This window comes from Oryctolagus cuniculus, chromosome 2 (genome assembly GCF_051225735.1).
Source record: "Oryctolagus cuniculus isolate XC-2025 breed Fujian yellow rabbit chromosome 2, ASM5122573v1, whole genome shotgun sequence".
Classification (NCBI taxonomy): domain Eukaryota; kingdom Metazoa; phylum Chordata; class Mammalia; order Lagomorpha; family Leporidae; genus Oryctolagus; species Oryctolagus cuniculus.
The window spans coordinates 113,275,852-113,294,883 of NC_142868.1; the positions used below are offsets into that span (position 1 = coordinate 113,275,852).

Below are 19,032 nucleotides of genomic sequence, written 5' to 3' on the forward strand. Positions count from 1 at the left end.
CTGCAATGACCAGGGCTGGGCCAGAGCGAAGCCAGGAGCCAGGAGCTTCTTCCAGGTCTCCCATGTGGGTAGCTGGGGCCTAAGCACTTGCACTGTCTTCCACTAGTTTCCCAGGCTGTTAGGGAGCTGGATTGGAAGTGGAGCAGCCAGGACACAAACAGGCACTCATATGGGGTGCTGGGTTGCAGGTCGTGGCTTTACCTGCTACGCCACAGTGCCAGCCCTTGCAATGGGAACTTTAAACAGGTAAATTGCCCACAGAAATGGGAAAACATGAATCTGAGTCTTTGGAGGATATATCATTTGGAAAGACTTCTCAAACCAATGATACAAAACAGCAAACGAAACCTTATAGAATATTAATAGGGTATTACTCGTTGTATACTCATCATATTAAGCTATTTTTATGTAACAGTACGTGATACTCATTCTCTTCAGCCTATATCAGATTAATCCTTTCAGATTAAGGATACAAAATTCCAAACCCCAAAGTCTTCAGTGCTATGATTTGGATGCGGTTTATCTCCCAGAAAGCTTGGTCCTCAGTGGCGATGTTGAGAGCTGGTGCAGGACATGTGAGAACTGGCCTAGGGGATGTCTGCTGGCCAGTAGCAGGTGTGGCCTTGGAAGGGAGTAAGGTCATTTCTTGCAATCTTTGGTGGTTCTCCTGAGAGGGTGTTATGAACCTTGAGCCTGGCCCCATCCAGCCCTCTGGCTTCCTGAACCAAGATGTGATCATTGGCTTCTGCCGTTGCCATCTGCTGTGAAGAGATGCAGCTGAGAGGGTCCCACCAGAGCTGAGCTGTAGCCGACACCATGCCCCCCCACCCTGAACCTATGACACCGGGCTCTAAGTTACCCTCTTTTCTGCATAAGCAGCCTGCCTCAGGAATTTTGTTACAGCAGTGTCAAGTTGACTGATATAATTAGCTCCAGGACAGACCAGTCCCTGGAGGGTGTGGCAAATATTTAGGCCCATATCAAGTTATATAACATTCCCAAGGTCCTATGGCTGCTAAGGGGTAGAAAAGGTATTGAAACCATGTCTAATTCTGTAGCTTCATTCTTTAAAATATTTTATTTATTTATTTAAGAGGTGGAGTTACAGAGAGAGGGAGAGACAGAGAGAAAGGTTTTCCATCCACTGGTTCACTCCCCAAGTGGCTGCAATGGGCAGAGCTGAGCCAATCCAAAGCCAGGAGCCAGGAGCTTCTTCCGGGTCTCCCATGTGGGTGCAGGGTCCCAAGCACTTGGGCCATCTTCTACTCTTTCCCAGGCCATAGCAGAGAGCTGCATTGGAAGAGGAGCAGCCAGGACATGAACCAGCACCTATATGGATGCCAGCACTGCAGGTGGAGGCTTAGCCCACTACACCACAGCACCAGCCCCAAATTCTGTAACCTCTTAATTGTTGCTGGAAACGCCCAGTGTCAGTTCTATTTGGGGTCACTAAAACGCTCTTATTTGAATGTTGGTCCCTCAGTAGAAACCAAACATCCCAAGTCTTTAGGAGAAGTACTTCCTGTTTCCGTCCCTAGGTGCAGCCCTGTAAGTGTCTCCCAGGGAAGACACCAGGAGGAGCCGCCCATAGCTCAAGGCTCACATCCGGGCATCTGGACACCTTAGAAGGTGCTCCCGGGCAAATTCCGAACGCAAGGGGAAAACTCAAGGTGGCTCATGTCTGCCTCCAGCCAAGCTAAGCACTTTTATGGGCTGGCCCTGCTGGTAAATGTTCTGGGATTTAAAACCTCAAGGGCTGTAACTGAATCCTTTTAGGAAGGCAGGAAACCTGTGGGCAGTGGGGAGCCCAGGCTCTGCCTGAAGAGCCTTCCCTGAGGGCTGGTGCATGGGGAGGGAGCAGGGGGAGGGATTGCGGGGAGATCTGGGCCAATCCAGGTGCTGGGCAGCAGGTGAATGAGTGCCTGGTCCCTCAACTCAGCCTTTCAGCTTGTTCACGCCCTTTGCATCCTTGCCTGGAGGAGGTCCCTGCTCGGAGTCCCTGGATCAGGGTGCAGCTGCCAGCTCCCTCGCTTCCACACCGTGGTCAGCCTTTAGACCAGACTGCTTACCTCTTTGGTCCCAGATTTTTCTGTAAAAGTTGGTTATGGTAACTAGAGAGGGCGTATACAAGAGATCGGGCATAGATGGAGGCCTCAGTGATGCACAGCAACACTCACAACTGGCTTTTTAGAAAATGTCATTTATGGCCGGCGCCGCGGCTCACTAGGCTAATCCTCCACCTTGCGGCGCCGGCACACCAGGTTCTAGTCCCGGTTGGGGCGCCGGATTCTGTCCCGGTTGCCCCTCTTCCAGGCCAGCCCTCTGCTGTGGCTAGGGAGTGCAGTGGAGGATGGCCCAGGTGCTTGGGCCCTGCACCCCATGGGAGACCAGGAAAAGCACCTGGCTCCTGGCTCCTGCCATCGGATCAGCGCGGTGCGCCGGCCGCAGTGCGCTCGCCGCGGTGGCCATTGGAGGGTGAACCAACGGCAAAAGGAAGACCTTTCTCTCTTGTCTCTCTCTCTCACTGTCCACTTTGCCTGTCAAAAAAAAAAAAAAAAAAAGAAAGAAAATGTCATTTATTTTTGAATGAGTGAGGAGTAATGCTGCTTGCTATCACTGTGCCACACTGGGTGCATCACAGGGAGGCCTTAGATTTTTTTTCTGTGAAAACGAATGGATTCTTTTTGGCACCTTGTACCAAGTTGAACTGATGAGAGATGCAGCAGGCGCAAGCCAGCAGGGCTGGCACCCGCATCCAGACCTGGCTCTGCCGTTTGCCAAGTGTGTGACCTGGAGATGGCATTTCCCTCACTGAGGTCCAAGAACTCTCATTAGTGAAGTGCAGGAGTGGGCTGGGTGACCTCTAGCAGCTCACACACTTTATTGTACTATTGCAATAGTCCATGAAAATGTATCAATAAACTAACTTTGGCTCCATTATTGAGCAGTATAGTGAGTGAATGGACTAATCGATCAACCAGATACTCACAGTGAAGTATGAGAGATTTAGTGTAACTCTAAACAGATCAGGGCATTTAAGAAAAATGTTGTCCACACTTTAACTCTTAACCTCTCAGGTACCTACAGCCCCACTCATATCCAAGGTGCCCACCATCACCACTGCAGTGGCCTCTCCCATCTATTACCCATGTCTATGTTTTCTTTTTTTAGTTAATTAATTAGTTCATTTGAGAGAGAGAAAGAGACAGGTAGATAGAGATAGATGGAGTGCTGCCAACTGCGGGTTCACTCCCCAAGTGCCCATGATGGCCTGGGCTAGGCCAGGTCAAAATAGGGATAAAGGAACTGAAACCAGGTCTCCCATGGGGGTGGCAAAACCCTGCTGCTTCCCAAGGTTTTGCATTGGTAAGAAGCTGGAGTCAGGAGCCAGAACTGGAAATTGAACCCAGGCCCTCGGATGTGGGATGTGGGTATCGTAGTTAGCATCTTACCTGCTAGGCCAAACACCTGCCCCAGTTGCCCATGTCTTTGTTTGAAACCCTCTCGTCCACACTGATCTCTGTCTTGAAATGCCATTCTGCAGTGCAAGGAACCAAGGCTCTTTGGAGAAATGTCTGATCCCAGGACCGGGCAGGAAGGTCAAGATGGACCTGGATGACTGTATAGTGCCACAATTTTAAGGAAGCTTTCAAACAATGAGGGGAATATGTTAAAAAGGGCTCAGGAGGCAGAAGCCAGCTTGAAAAGGTTTCCATTGACCAAATCTGGGACAATCTGAGCATCAGAATAAATGATGATAGCGATAGCATGTATCTCAACCCATTAAAATAATAACAGTCCATGGGTCCCTACCCGTGTAAGTCCACACAGACTATTGGGAAAGGCAGTGGTTTGTGGTCTGTCCATCATATTTACTGCAGAATGGGCCCTGGGCCCGGAACATTTCTTTATTGGGAGATAAAGAGCCCTCATGCCCTGTTTGGGCTTATCTCCTCTAAGATGATGGCCCGCGCTGTTTCAGACTCATGCATACTCCTCTGCTCTGCCTAAGTGCGGGTGTCAGGGGCTCACAGGTGCACTCCCAGCCTCCTGTATTTCAGACCCCCTGGGAGAGCAGTTAGGGTGCAGGTCACTGCCCTGCAGCACAAAGTGAGGTGCATGACGCAGTCACCCTGCCCAAGTCCCATGACTAGGTTGGCTGGCCGTGGGGATCAGTGCAAGGTGAGAAGCTTGGCCTTGTGGCCCGCACCGCGGCTCACTAGGCTAATCCTCCACCTTGCGGCGCCGGCACACGGGGTTCTAGTCCCAGTCGGGGCGCCGGATTCTGTCCCCGTTGTCCCTCTTCCAGGCCAGCTCTCTGCTGTGGCCCCGGAAGGCAGTGGAGGATGGCCCAAGTGCTTGGGCCCTGCACCCCATGGGAGACCAGGAAAAGCACCTGGCTCCTGCCATCTGATCAGCGCGGTGCGCCGGCCGCAGCGCGCTGGCCACGCCGGCCATTGGAGGGTGAACCAACGGCAAAAGGAAGACCTTTCTCTCTCTCTCTCTCTCACTGTCCACTCTGCCTGTCAAAAAGAAGAAGAAGAAGAAGAAGAAGAAGAAGAAGAAGAAGAAGCAGCAGCAGCTAGGCCTTGTGTGCACACCCTCTGTCTCTTGCTCTAAGTGACACTGCACCACGGGAGCCCCATCTGCATGGTGACTCTTCCCAGGGACCTTGAATCCTGTGCTGGTTTCTTCCCGTGGGGGCCCTTTGAACACTGGCCGGGCTCACGTTGCATCCAGCTTGCAGCTCAGCCTGACCGCCCAGCAAACAATGAAAGCCCACAGACACCTGGGAGGAAGGAAAGCTGTGTCACGGCAGAATACCAGCTTGCAATGCTGAAGCTAAAAAAAAAAGAATGAGGGGTTCAAAAATCACCATTTTGCAACCATCATGGTAATAGTTGATACAGGCAGAGAATCATCCTTTTGAAGAACAGGCTGTGACTTCAAAATTACAATGGGAAAATGGGGAGATTTAACAGATGAGAAACCTGGTAGACACCACCTGCCTTCCCCAAACAATTTAGAGTTAATACAAACTAAGCTGGGACAAGCTGACATCAAGTACTGAAGTACTGAGGACAGCATCCGTATTACCGCCTGGGCTTGGTCATTTTATGTGGGTGACTCCTAAGGAGTTCCCAGCCATCCCCACCTCCTGCTGTTCTTGCTTTGTATAAGGCTCTTTCCTTGCAGGTAGGCAGCACCTAGGACTTTCTGGTACCCAACACAATATGGCAAAAATGACCCAAGGCCAGTGGTCGCATGTACATTGTGGCAGGAGCGTCTTTTACAAGATTTAGGCCCCATGTAGCTGAAGTCTCTCATTCTCTTGCTGGCTTTGAAGAGGCAAGCCGCTATGTTGCAAACTGCCGGTGCTGGGAGGGACTGAGGGTGACCCCAGGAAGTGAAGGGAGCCTCTAGCAGATAGCCCACAGGAAACCAAAGCCCTCAGTCCCACAGCCGTCAGGGACTGCAGGCAGCCCAGAAAGGCAGATTGTTCGCCAGTCCAGCCTTAGAGGAGACCATGCCTGGCCGACGCCTTGAGGAAAGCCTCATGCAGCCCTATGCAGAGAATTCAGCAGAGCCGTGGCCAGACTCCCGACCCTTGGGAACTATGGGATAGTAAATAGGCATTGCTTTGAGCTGCTGGCTTTGTGGCAGTATGTTATACAGTAACAGGAAATGAGTGTAAATGTCTTCTGAACGAATCTTATCCAGGGGGCATCATACCTACAACCTACCCTGAGAAACCTCAGCAAAAATAAACTATAATGTGTTTTCTAGAGAGAGATGGGAGAGCCCTTCCAAAAGTTCATGGAAAAATGGTTTTCTCATAATAGGCATTTCCATTAACTTTTTGAAGAGTGCTTCTAAAGCCTGTGTAGGAAAATAGGGTCATTTTGTGACTCCAGAAAAAGGACAAATAGGATTGATTCATCCCTCTTATTGCTCCCCCTCTTCGTGGAGGAACGACGCAGGACCCTGCGCTGTTCTTTTGTCTGCTCGGCCCTCCCCGGGTTTGCTGCTGGTTCTTCCCGGGTTGGCTACTGTCCCTTCCACCTCCGTGGAAGGGCGGTTCCCCCTGGCCACATTCCCCACTTCCGCAGGGGAGCGGCACACCGCCGGCCGGCTCTCTCAGGGGCTGCTCAGGTGTTATCCGGATGTTCCCCTTAGATGTTCCTGGTGCATGTTGTCTCTCTCCTCCTTTATAGTCCTCTTCCACCAATCCCAACTCTGCTACCCACACGCCGAGTACGCTGCTCTCCTCCAATCAGGAGCAGGATCAGCTCCTGCAGGTCATCACTCAAGTTGGCGAGAGGCAGCTGCGTAGAAGTTGTTTACTCCCTTCTCAGCGCCATATTGTGGGAGAGCAGATGCATAGAATAAGTCTTAATTCCAGTAACTTAGTCTAGTCCGAGTTGCTCCCCACACCCTCTAAATTTTCTGAGTTTGAAATCTTAAGCAACAAGGTATTTTTGAAAAGAAAAGCTCTCTGTCAGCCACGTGACCGGTTACCGTCCCGAGTACCAACACATTCTCTGACTTGTGGGTATTCCATCACGTGGGTGGTGAGAAGACAGAGGGGAATGAGAGCTCCTGCCGTGGGGTGTCTCCCCATCCGCGCTCTTCCCCAGCCTGACTTGAATCACTGACACACCCACAATTCAGATTGCTAACATCTTGTGTGTGTCGTTGTTCCTCTTGGTTTTAGAGGAGGAGAAAAAAAGATGCCCTTAATTTGATCATTTCCTAACCGTTCTTGCCATTTACAGGTCAGTTCATCTGATTCTGCAACTCCTATTTTTTTTTGACATTTTGAACTTGAGTTTGCCCTTCACTGTCTGTGCTGCCATTCACGTATGTTCAAGGGTTGGGGCTGAAAACTTCATCTGGGGCGTTTGGGTGGAACGGGATCCCATCATTGTTGGCAATGTTCCCCAGAGAAGGCGACATGCATTTGTCATGTTAAAACGGGTGCTTCCTGTGAGAGTCTGCTGGGGTTTGGAGGATTTGGGCTTCTTGATGTGGCAGCCTGTAACTGTAGTGACATTTCAGCCACCTATTAGCTCAGGTCCCCCTGGGGAAAGCCAACTGGCAGGTGTGCTCAGCGTGGCCCCCAAACCCTCCTCAGTATGTGATGCCAATTTTGCTCTTGAAGGAATCTCTAAGCCATTATCACGTGAAGCCACGTTAACACGGTGATGATGACGCCAGCAGAGGTCACTTGAAACAGGTAGGAAGCCAAAGTCTAAAGCAGAATCCCCTTGTGGGCCGGCGCTGCAGCTCACTAGGCTAATCCTCCGCCTTGTGGCGCTGGCACACCGGGTTCTAGTCCCGGTCGGGGCGCCGGATTCTGTCCCGGTTGCCCCTCTTCCAGGTCAGCTCTCTGCTGTGGCCAGGGAGTGCAGTGGAGGATGGCCCAAGTGCTTGGGCCCTGCACCCCATGGGAGACCAGGATAAGTACCTGGCTCCTGCCTTCAGATAGGCGCGGTGCGCCAGCTGCAGCACGCCGGCCGCGGTGGCCATTGGAGGGTGAACCAACGGCAAAAGGAAGACCTTTCTCTCTGTCTCTCTCTCTCACTGTCCACTCTGCCTGTCAAAAAAAAAAAAAAAAAAAAAAGAATCCCCTTGTGGATGGTATCCAGGCATGGGGGCTGGAGCCCAGATATGGAGTCTCCTGACTGTGGGGAAAAGTACAGGGGCACAGAGCTTTCTCTCAAAACAAACCACCATCCGATAACCTAAGCAGAGGAGGTGGTTAGTCCAAGAGGGGACTCCAGGCAGCCAGAGGGGTTAGGATTTTATGGGATATGAGGCTTTCCAAGATTCTCTGTGCCTTTCTGTGTTCATCTGTGAATGGGCCTCTTTCCTAGAAAGAGAACGAGGTGGTTGTGCCATGCTACGTGGTACAGAGCAGAGCTGGGCAGGGCGGCACAGCCACTCACACGTTGCTCTTGGATCGGCACCAGGCCACCCCAGCTGTAGCCCTGGGCCCAGGACCTGGAGCTGGGCAGGGCAGGGGGTTTGGCCCTGAGGTGCAGGTGTTCGCCTTTTAGCCCATTGTGAGCCAATGGCAGATCCTGCTTTGCTCATGGAAACAATTCCTTTCTTCTCCATGCTCCTGTTTTCTGATAGCTTTTCAGCACGTGGAAGAGCTTTCCTTTCTTTCCCTGGACAGATGATGGCATCGTAGCACTTCTGCAGGAGACAGCGCCTGCAGCCCTTCCCTGGCTAGATGGAATTGGACACGCTGGAAGAGCCTGAGCTCCGGGGTTTGGCTTGTCGTGTCCTGGGTGAGACAGATGCATGCTGTCATCTCTCTGCTTCCTAGAAGGGAGACGTGAAATTCTTGCTTTTATACCAAAAACCATGCCTACCTCACTGATAGGGAGGCTTGAACTCTGTACCCTGAACATGTCCGGAAGCCCTTTGTCTAATTCTGGAAGCAGCCATCTCAGGAGAGAAGTTTTCCATCTGTCTCCTTTGGATGCTAAATTGTTAGTACAGTTCATTATTTATTACATCTCTCGCTTTATGTTAAGCCATGATTTTCTTTTATGTCGGGCATTAAGAATTCAGTCGGGTTGGTATAAAAATAGGGCTGGCATCCGCTCCTGCAGGCTGACTTTTGGAGCAGCATATTTTGGGGGAGGTTTATCGTCATTCCCGAACTGCTTTCATTCTCAGCCAGTACTTGCTATTGACGCTGGCTGTTCACACTTACTGCTGCCTCTTATCAGACACGTGCACCTGATGCGAATGCCAAAGTCCACAGCAGAGAGCCCTGTCTTCCGAGGCCCTTGCGTGTGTGTGGTGCCCTGGGCATGTTTTCTCCCAAAGACAGGGCGATGACGTGGGAGCCTGTCCACATGGCAATGCACAACTCAGATTCCAAATGTCTCCTGGTCCTCCAGGGCAGATGGTGCCACGGCAATGATGTGTTAATCAGAGCGAAACTGCCCAGGCCCACGTGGGCAAGGGAGCTGGGCCTCGGATCGCAATCTCCCCTTCTCCATCAGAGCTGGGCTTTGCATTCTCCAGCCTGGGGCCTCCTACTGGCTGGTGCTCCAGAGTGAATCCTGCCCTACCCGCCTGGCGAGGGCACAGCGGAGAGAGCACAGCAGCAGGAGGGCAGCCCTGCAAAGGACAACCACACCCACAGACGGCTGGGGTCTGGCGGACAGCCCTGGCACCGTCTTTGCCACAGTTAAGCCGTTATTATTCACTCTCACGAGCAGAGGACCAGGTCCCTCCTGGGCTATCCCTGGCTGCCTGTGATCTGGTGTCTGGCTAACAGAGACCCAAGGACAGTAACAAAGGGCAGTTATTTTATCGCAATAGAGTCAGATTATTTCCTACCCTGCATCACGTTTATAAAAAAAAAAATCCCGTCAGATACAGAAAGGGAAGGAGCAGTATTGTTTGCATCGAAATTCAAATATCACTTTTCTCAATGAAACATTAGCTAGATCATCTCACAAATGAAGCATTGCTTACAACACCGACTACAAATGTAATGTCACCAGTTAGAATAGCATGGAACGTGTTAGTTTCCAAGTCATCCCCCACAGTTGTTCATTTGATGGTTTAGTTCGGAATAAACAGACTTATCTTTCCTGTCTTACAACATTGTCCTTAATTTAATGGAGATGTTATTAAGATAAAATCTTTATTCAATCCCATATTGTGTGATATTAACACACACAATTAGTAATGCTTTATCAGTTATGAAGAGAGATGATGACTGCTTTTAAGCCAAATTACCTTTATCGTGGTAGCACACGAAGGAGGCTGCAAATATTTACCCGTGTGTGTTCATTCTTCTTTAATTTTAACATTGCTTTTATCAACCAAATTAGCCAATGAATTCTGTTACAGGGAATGTTAGTATCCAAGAGAACATCCAATACTGCATCCCATCTGCTTTTATTTATATAATTTTGATGGTTTCTTTTCCTCTTTCATTTCATTTTTAATTAAGAGGAAACACGTGGAAAATTGAGCATTTGGGCTTAATTGTAGCAGAATTTGGGATAATTAGAAGTGTGTTGTCATTCATCTAAGGACTGTCAGCACTGAGACTGAGGGCCGGGCTGTGTGTTGGGATCGTCCTCCACCATGGCACCTTGCAAAGGTTGTTCAGTAAATCGGACGCAGTGACAATGGGGTCATTGTCATGACCTTTCAGCTCTCAATGAGAAATCATGTGGTAGGGGGAAGCCGTGGTGATTTCATACTTAGGGAAGCCAAGCGATCATTTTTTGTGGTTTAAACATGCACCTTACAGTGTCAAGAGCAGAATGTGAATGCAGAGAGTGCTGAGAATTCAGGCTGGGGACACAAAACTTGCTTCCCTGGGCTCTGGCATGGTCTGGGAATTTATGGTGGGCGGTTCCCGTTGTGAGGCGTCTGTCCAGATGGGAGAGACTGGAATAAAAACACACTCTTGTGTTGAGGGGTTTCTGGACCTTCCTGATCTAAACTTCCTTCACTTTTCTTCCCCAGATAAAAATGATCAGGTGTAGTAGCATCATCATTGGGTATTAACACATCCTGGTGTCACCGTCGGCAATCAGAAAGACAGGCTTATAACCTAGGGTGAATTAGAAACAGGGCTGGGGCAGGCTGAAGCCGGAGCAGGAGCTTCATCCAGGTCTCCCTCGTGGGTGTAGGGGCCAGAGGACGTGGGCCATCCTCCGTTGCTTTGGCATCGCAAGCTGAAGCCAGGAGTCAGGGAGTCCATTGTGGTTTCCCGCATGGACGGCAGGGGCTCAGGTACTTGGCCACCATGCACTGCCTTCCCAGGCACATTAGCAGGAAGCTAGGTCATAAGTGAAGTAGCCAGGACTTGAACTGGTGCTCAGATGTGGGATGCAGGTGTCACGAGCAGCTGTGCCCCTCTCCTTGGTCTTTGGGAACCTACAGGAAGACAGAACTTAGGCCCACCTGTCAGTATGTTTAGGAAGGAACCCAGAGTAATGGAGCTGATTGAGAGGTGCTTGCAGGGACAGGCAGTGAACAGAGGGCCCTCAAGGCCCTCAGAAGCAGGGGTAGCACAGCTAGTGCCCCAGCAGCCACTTCAAGTGTGCCCACTTGCCAACCATAGGGCAGGCTGTGTTGACTGTCTTGGACACCTCTCTGGTTCAACCGACAATACTCATGCAAAGTTGAACGACACCAGGCAAGGAGACAGGCAGGCTCCCTACATGGGCCTAACCTGGCCCAGGCTAGCACCAAAAGTCACATCCTCATGTGGGGGGAAATGATAGCCAAGGTATGCTATGATTTACTTAACAGTGAACAGAGAAGTTTGCGTTTCCTGTCCTAGGCGTCTCATGTCCTGTGGTTGACAAGCTGTGCACTGGGCATGGGCACTTGGGTCCTTCTCATCTTCATCCTGACATTCACTTGATCTGTTGCCTTGAACAAGTCATGTGGCCTTCCTAAGCCTCAATTCTTTACATGTAACATGGACAAATACTTGTTTAAATGTATAAAGAGGCGGGGCCAATCTTGTGGCTTAGTGGGTTTGAGTCCTGGCTGCTCCACTTCTGATGCAGCTCCCTGCTAATGCATCTGGGAAAACAATGGAAGATGGCCCAAGTGCTTGGGCTCCTGCACCTACTGGGAGACCTGGATGAAGCTTCTGGCTTTGGCCTGGCTCAGCCCTAGTGTTGCTGCCCTTTGGAGAGTAAACCAGCAGGTGGAAAATCTCTCTCTCTGACTCTGCCTTTCAAATAAATAAAATAAAATCTAAAAAAAAAAAAGTAAAAAGGGTAACAAATGTTCTCCTAATGCTCAGGATTTTTAAAGAGAGAGTGAGAAAATAATATAAAAGTATTTTTAAATGCAGGAGTCCCAACTTTGCCTGAAGGGGACATGTTCCTACCCCTGGGTGGATGCCTAAAACTGGATACTACTGACCCCATATACATATCAAGTTTTTCCCTATTATTTATTTATTTATTTTTAAGATTTATTTATTTATTTGAAAATCAGAGTTACACAGAGAGTGAATGAGAGGCAGAGAGAGAAAGAGAGAGAGAGAGAGAAAGAGGTCTTCTATTTGCTGGTTCATTCCTCCCCAGTTGGCTACAGCGGCTGGTGCTAGGCTGATCTGCAGCCAGGAGCCAGGAGCCAGGAGCTTCTTCCAGGTCTCCCACATGGGTGTAGGGGCCCAAGGACTTGGGTCCTCTTCTGCTTTCCCAGGCTGTAGTAGAGAGCTGGATTGGAAGTGGAGCAGCCAGGACTTGAACCAGTGCCCACATGGGACGCTGGTACTGCAGGTAGCGGCTTTATCCACTACACCACAGTGCAGGCCCCAGTTTTTCCCTATTTATAAAATAAGGGCTACTTCACTACCAGCACTGGTGCTACTGCAACTGTGGGTCCAATACCCAGGGCAACCCGTAAGAGCCTAATGGGCACACAGTGAACAGTGTATGGCTATGCTAGACCAAGAGGTGGCCCATCCAGGCCAGGATGGAGTGGGATGCAGTGGGGTCGTGCCACATTTCTTCACACTACTCCAAAGAACGCACAGCTTAAAACTTACGAATTTGTTTATTTCTGGAATTTTCCATTGAATGTTTTGGACCACAGTTGACACTGGGGGACAGAAACCACAAGAAGCAAAGCCGTGGGTAGCCTACTGTAGTTGAAAACACAACACAGCCCAGACTATCATTATAATTTTTTAAAATTGAACTCTGAGGGCTTTTTTATTCCTTCTAAGCCAAAAAGATCTGAACATACTACTGAAAAATAGATTAGAAAATGCCTGTGGCTGGAAGGAAACCATTTCCAGTTCCAGAAATACCAGAGAGGCCATCTCTGAAAATCCAGCTCTGGCTTGGATAACACAGAGCACTTATCGTCTTACAAACTTGCAAACAGCCACGGGATGTTTTATCCAATTGGAAACAAATCATTTGAATCCAGTGCATTTAAGCCAGGGGTCAGGTGGCACCTTGCTACCTGTGGTGGCGGTGTCGCTGTTCCCGCTGAGTGATGGCAGTCACTTGAATGCTGGGGTGAGAATGGGTGGCTTTGTGAAATCAAGTGACAGCAGGATGCACCCGAAGCTTTGCAGCTCTCACTTAAACCAGCACCAAACAGCTGTGGAAGACTCGAAACCCAGAGGCTGGCGATTTGCTCTTGGTGTCTATAAAGACTGTGTGATCCGGGGAGATGCTCTCTCTCTCTCTCTCTCTCTGAGACAGTGTTTGAGCACAATCTCTTTGGCTATGCAGCAGGCCTTATCAGTAGCAAACATATTAATTTGACCCCAAGGGAGAGAAGGTGGGAGCAAATCAGCTAGAGTGAGCCATTTGCATTCTTTATTTCTGAAGGAGAATTCTCCATTGATTTTCATCTTGTAATCAGGAACTTGCCAAATACACAGAAATTGCATTTTCTATCTCTGCAGCATATGTGTCGCTTGACTTGGGTATGTCTTGTTTTTTTTAGGAAGTAGAGATGTTTTAGAATTACATTTTAAAGAAGGGGAAAAATCAGCCTCCATATAATTAGTGAGTATAACCAGATTATTTGCAATCAACATACACTTAATGCCTTATTACCCTAATGGAAGTTATTGTAAGTGATGATAAAATTGGCAGAGAGAAGTTATGCTAAGGGATGATAAAATTGACATTATTAAGTCATGAAAACCTTTACCTTCCGCTCGGTTCTTTTTTTTCCATGTCTAATCTCTTCAAATTCATCCTTAATGAGAGAATATAGAGGAACCATTTATGACTTGGGCCAATGAGAAAATATTCACAGCTAGGGCAGAAGAGCCGGCCCCCAAGCTCACAGGGTAGATCCCAGGCGGACGGTAGGCAACGCCCTCCTCCTGTCGTGGATGTGTTTGGTTTGCCCATTGAGCATTTCTCTTGATTCCTAAGCAGAGGGCTTGCTGTTGACCTGTGGCTCCCGGGCTTTGGATCAGAGAAGCAACCAGAAGTGAAGCGGTTTCTCTGTAGGCAGGAGGAAAATAAAGCCCAACGTGTGCTACAGATACAGGAAGGGGGTGCTTCTTGGCCTCAGTGCAGGAGCAGTGACTTCTGGGAAGTCCCTCTCCTCACACACGCACTCACGCTGCTCCAGAATTCACGTGGACCCCCCTCGGCTCTTTTCATGGGTACTTGGTTACCTGGAGGGAAAAATAAATAAATAAACAAACAAATAAGGATTTCTAAGTTGGGTGCGACCAACTCTGGCCTGTCCACTAACAGCTCTGATGACCTCCTCGTGTCCAGATGAGTGAGGTTGATGTGGCAGGTGCTGACATGTTTGGATGGCTGAAACGGAAAGCAAGTCACTGGAAAAGGGTGTGTGTATGACAGTGTTTTGCTTTTAAGTCCGAATCCTAATGCTCTCTGAAGAAAAAAGCAATGCATCCGTCAGCATTTTCCCTGGAGCTTAAGCTGTGTGCAGATGGGCAATTTTGTCTGTTCCTTACCTTGGCACCCAGGACAGGGCCTTGGGAGCCAGGCCTGTGCTTGCTGAATGAGGATGCACCTGTTGGTACCTATCACTCAGGCTTGAAAAGAGGAAATGGAGAGGTCCCTTACCCATACTCCCTCTCATCGCACCAATGGGCTTCTTGCTGCCCTGGTTCCCTCTGTCTTTCACGGGGCTGGTGGACGGGAGCTCTGGGCCACGATGGCTCAGCCTCCACAGCTCACCATGTTCCATTAGTTAGCAAATCTTCTCCTTTCTGGTCTACAGTGTCCCTTTAATTCTCTCCACCATGGCCTGGCCCTGGCCCTGTTGCCTCCCCACTGGTCTCCCTGCCTCCTCACTGCATCCTACAGTCTAGCATCTGATCCACTTCGTTCAAGTACACCTGAAGTCATTTCCCATTTGCCCAGGAGCCTGCAGAAGCTCTCCACGGACTGTGAAGTCAATTACGCACGGAGGCCCTGAACCATGGAGCCCAAAGTCACCTTCTGAGCCTTGTCTTTCCCGAGTACGCAGCGTTTTTTAAAAAATTTTTTTGTTTTCATTTATTTGAAAGTCAGAGAGAGAGAGAGATCTTCCCTCCACTAGTTCACTCCCCAAAAGGCCACAACAGCCGGGGCTAGGCCAGGCCAAAGCCAGGAACCTAGAACTCAATCCAGGTCTCCCAGGTGGGTGTCAAGGACCTTAGTACTTGAGCTATCATCTGCTGCCTCCCACGGTACATATTTGTAGGAAGCTGGATTGGAATTAGAGCTAAGACTCAAACTCAGGCCCTCTGATATGGGATGTGGGTGTCCCTGGTGGTGACTGAACACCCATCCGGATGGGACTTCTTCAATAGCCAGGACAATTTCATATGGCTGTTTCTTTTTTTATATTATTTATTTTTTTATTTTTTTGACAAGCAGAGTGGACAGTGAGAGAGAGAGAGACAGAGAGAAAGGTCTTCCTTTTGCCGTTGGTTCACCCTCCAATGGCCGCCGTGGCCAGCGCACCGCGCTGATCATATGGCTGTTTCTATATGAAGCTTTTATTGTCATTCAGATACGGCGAGGCCAGAAGCGCAGGAGCTGTCAGCCATTGAAGTGACTGTTACAGGGGCAGGCCAGACCACGTGGGGCCCATCAGGAGGTAGACAGTGAACGGAAAACACAGGCAAAGGACCTTACTGTGGAAGGAATGGGTGAGGCAGGGCAGGCAGGCATGGGGTTGCTGGGTTTTGGTCATTGCAGCAGGATCCGGGGTGTAGGGGCTGTCTCTAGCTGTCTGGTACTTGGACCTGGGGAGACTGGGGCAGGTGCAGCCTGGCCCAGAGTGTAAGAGTATGGTGAAGGAAGCTGATGGGGGTACAGACGAGAGGCACGTGGCAGGCCAGGCATTTGCTATCTCCAAGAATTGGCATCCCTGGACAGGGCAGCCTCTCCAGGGTCACCACCGTCCCAAGATGTCAACTACCAGGAAGTACAGAAAATAAAATCATGGCTAACACAGTGGTCTAAAAAAAGCCCCTCAAATAGCTAAATGCTTAAATCACGTCTAAGCTATCGCACCGTGTCGCTGCTTGGGCCCCCCTGTCCTGAGACCACTGCGAGGCAGACCGGCCCCCAGCTCACTAGCAAGTGCCCAGCCCTGATGGGAAATTAGACGCGGGCTTCTTATGCCTGCTCCCTGGGGCACTGCTGATCCCGACATTTAGATGTGGCCCACGCCCCCCGTCTCAGCGCTGACAGCCGCTTCTGAGACGGAAAGCCTGTTGTGGTCCATTTCCTTTAAATTGGCTATTAGGCATCAAAGGCAAGTCGTCTGTTTGGCGAGGTATTTGCCACTTGCCAATTCATGACGCTGAAAATAGTGATCGCAAACTATTTTGTTAATTTTTAATAGGCTCTGTCTGGGAGAGTGGACGCTGGTTCCTGAGAGAGCTGAGGCTCAGCCTCCTGATTAAGAACTTGGCCAAGCTCCCAAAGGCTTTTTTTCTTTTTTTCCATCTCATAGACTTTTATTCCAGGTCCAGGATAACATAAATTCCACCTGATTACTCACTTTCCTATTTTGTTCACGCTTGGTCATTAATCAATTTTATTAAATATGGTGGCTGACCCAACTTGCCATTGCATATAAAGGCGGTTACTTTCAGTGTTTCTTTGAGGAGGACTCTCTTTGGAAAATCGTTTTATTTCCTTTTTTTTCCCCCAGAAAACGTATGGATAAGGAAAAAAAAAGATGTGAGGGAGACATTATTATTTCTTAAACATTCCTCAATATTTTTCCTTAAAAATAAATGTTTTATTTTACCTTCTATAAGATAGTTCTTAAATCATGCATTTTTCTATCTACTGTTTTATTCAAATGTCACATATATGTGTGTATTACATGTATGTACTCATGTATATTTATATATGTATCAGGGTCAGCTGTATGTATTTTATATGCATATGTAAACATTCATAAACATGCATGCATTCTATACATATCAGAAACATATGCATGCCATACATATAGCCATGCACATATGTACATGTATGGGTATAGGTACACATGATATTTAAATGAAACAGTAGATTAAAAATGTTTTTATAATTAAAAATTTTCCTAAATTTCTATTTTTAAAAAGATTTATTTATTTATTTATTTGACAGGCAGAGTTGCAGAGATAGGAAGAGAGAGAGAGATGTTCCATATGCTAGTTCACTCCCCGAATAACTGTGATGGCCAGGACTGGGCCAGGCCAAAGCCAGAAGCCTGGAACTCCATCAGTGTCTCCCGTGTGGATGGCAGGGACCCACACACGTGGGCCATCTTCCACTGCTTTCCCAGGCGCATTGTCAGGGAGCTGAATTTGAAGCCAAACAGCTGGGACTCGAACCGGCACTCATATGGGATGCCGGCACTGCAGGCAGTGGCTTAACCCGCCCACTGTGCCACCAGTCCCAAATTTTTTCTGTGCCTGAGATTTGGGAAAAAAAAAAAGAACCAACTCTTGAAAGTATAAACTTGGCATCTTCCATTCATTATGGTGGTGTTTTTAGTGCTCTGTAGATGTCTGATATGTGCCTAGGAGCATGCGTGTACAAGAATAAGGTACGACCAAATTCATTGCACTGGAAGCAGCTCACCCCTTAGGATACAATCACTGCACACAACTCATAGGGCCGACTTGTTACTAAACACAGTCAACGGGGAACAGAGCTCACGTGAGTGGGTGATAACCATTTCAAACACTGTGCTAAATGTTTCACATGGATTCTTCTCATTTAATGCTTAGATTAAGCTTATGAAGTAAGAGTCTGATGACCTCCACTTGACAGATAAGAGAACTGAGCTGAGGCTTAGAGAGCCTGGCCACTTGCCCAGGTCACCCAGCGGCAGGGCCTGGTCTCCCGACTGTGCCCAGGAACCAGGCCATGGCTCCTGGGCCACCTGTCTCACGGGGCTGGACTGCCACACGGCAGGATTTTGGCCATCCCCTTGGAGACTGTGAGCTCCCCTTTCAGGGGTTACACGTGGACCTTTCTTTGATTAGTGGCACCAGTGCTGGGCTCGTGGCAGCACTCAGCTGAGGAGGATCCTGGCTTGGTGGCCACAGCTCTGGCCTGCGAAGTCACCTGGTTTTAACTTCCAGTTCTAACTCTTTGCCGTGTGGTGTTAGCCAACTCGCCCAACCTCTTTTTTTTTTTTTTTTTTTTTTTTTTTGACAGGCAGAGTGGACAGAGAGAGAGAGACAGAGAGACAGGTCTTCCTTTTTGCCGTTGGTTCACCCTCCAATGGCTGCCGCGGTCGGTGCGCTGCGCTGATCCGAAGGCAGGAGCCAGGTGCTTCTCCTGGTCTCCCATGGGGTGCAGGGCCCAAGCACTTGGGCCATCCTCCACTGCATTCCCTGGCCACAGCAGAGAGCTGGCCTGGAAGAGGGGCAACCGGGACAGAATCCGGCGCCCCGACCGGGACTAGAACCCGGTGTGCCGGCGCCGCTAGGCGGAAGATTAGCTTAGTGAGCCACAGCGCCGGCTGCCCAACCTCTTTGAGACCCAGGTTTTCATCTCTAAAGATGGGGATGAAATCTGCTTCCTGGGACAGTTGTGAAAACAAGTGAGAAAATTATCCTGGAGCTGTTTTGTAAACTGTAATTCATGCAAATAGAAGCAAATGAGCAAGGTCCAATTCAACCGGAACTTATGCTTAGGTCCGGGGACCTCATCTTGCCCAATCCAGACATCCTTGCTGTCCCAGGAAAACCCCAATGTTTGATTCATGTTGGGAAGGTTCCCTGGAAATGTTGAGGTTAAAAGGGGACACACTTTGAAATATTGTAGAAAATACAAGTCAACACTCCAAGCGCTGGAGTAATTCTGCCAGTCCTGTTCTCTGAGCCCCTAACGTTAACCATCTCCGGCTTCATGCTGGCCTCCTCTCGTGACCTAGCACTTCCCATGGCCACACGAAGTGAGCAGTGTTACGATCCCATCACAGGAGAGGGGAATGAAGTGCACAGAGACTGGGGTAAGTGGAGAGGAGCACAGAACTCCAGCACTGACCGCTGGACTGCAGGTTACCAAGCTGTAT

General features: G+C 49.3%; 1 long non-coding RNA gene across 1 annotated transcript in view; it reads right to left on the reverse strand.

Moving 5' to 3' along the window:
* Positions 1 to 7,604, reverse strand: part of LOC149128002 (uncharacterized) — a 64,458-nt gene extending 56,854 nt beyond the window's left edge. Inside the window, exon 1 of the long non-coding RNA XR_016230231.1 lies at positions 7,561 to 7,604. This is a non-coding gene — a long non-coding RNA (uncharacterized LOC149128002). The remainder of the gene's footprint in view (positions 1 to 7,560) is intronic.
* Positions 7,605 to 19,032: the final 11,428 nt, after the last annotated feature.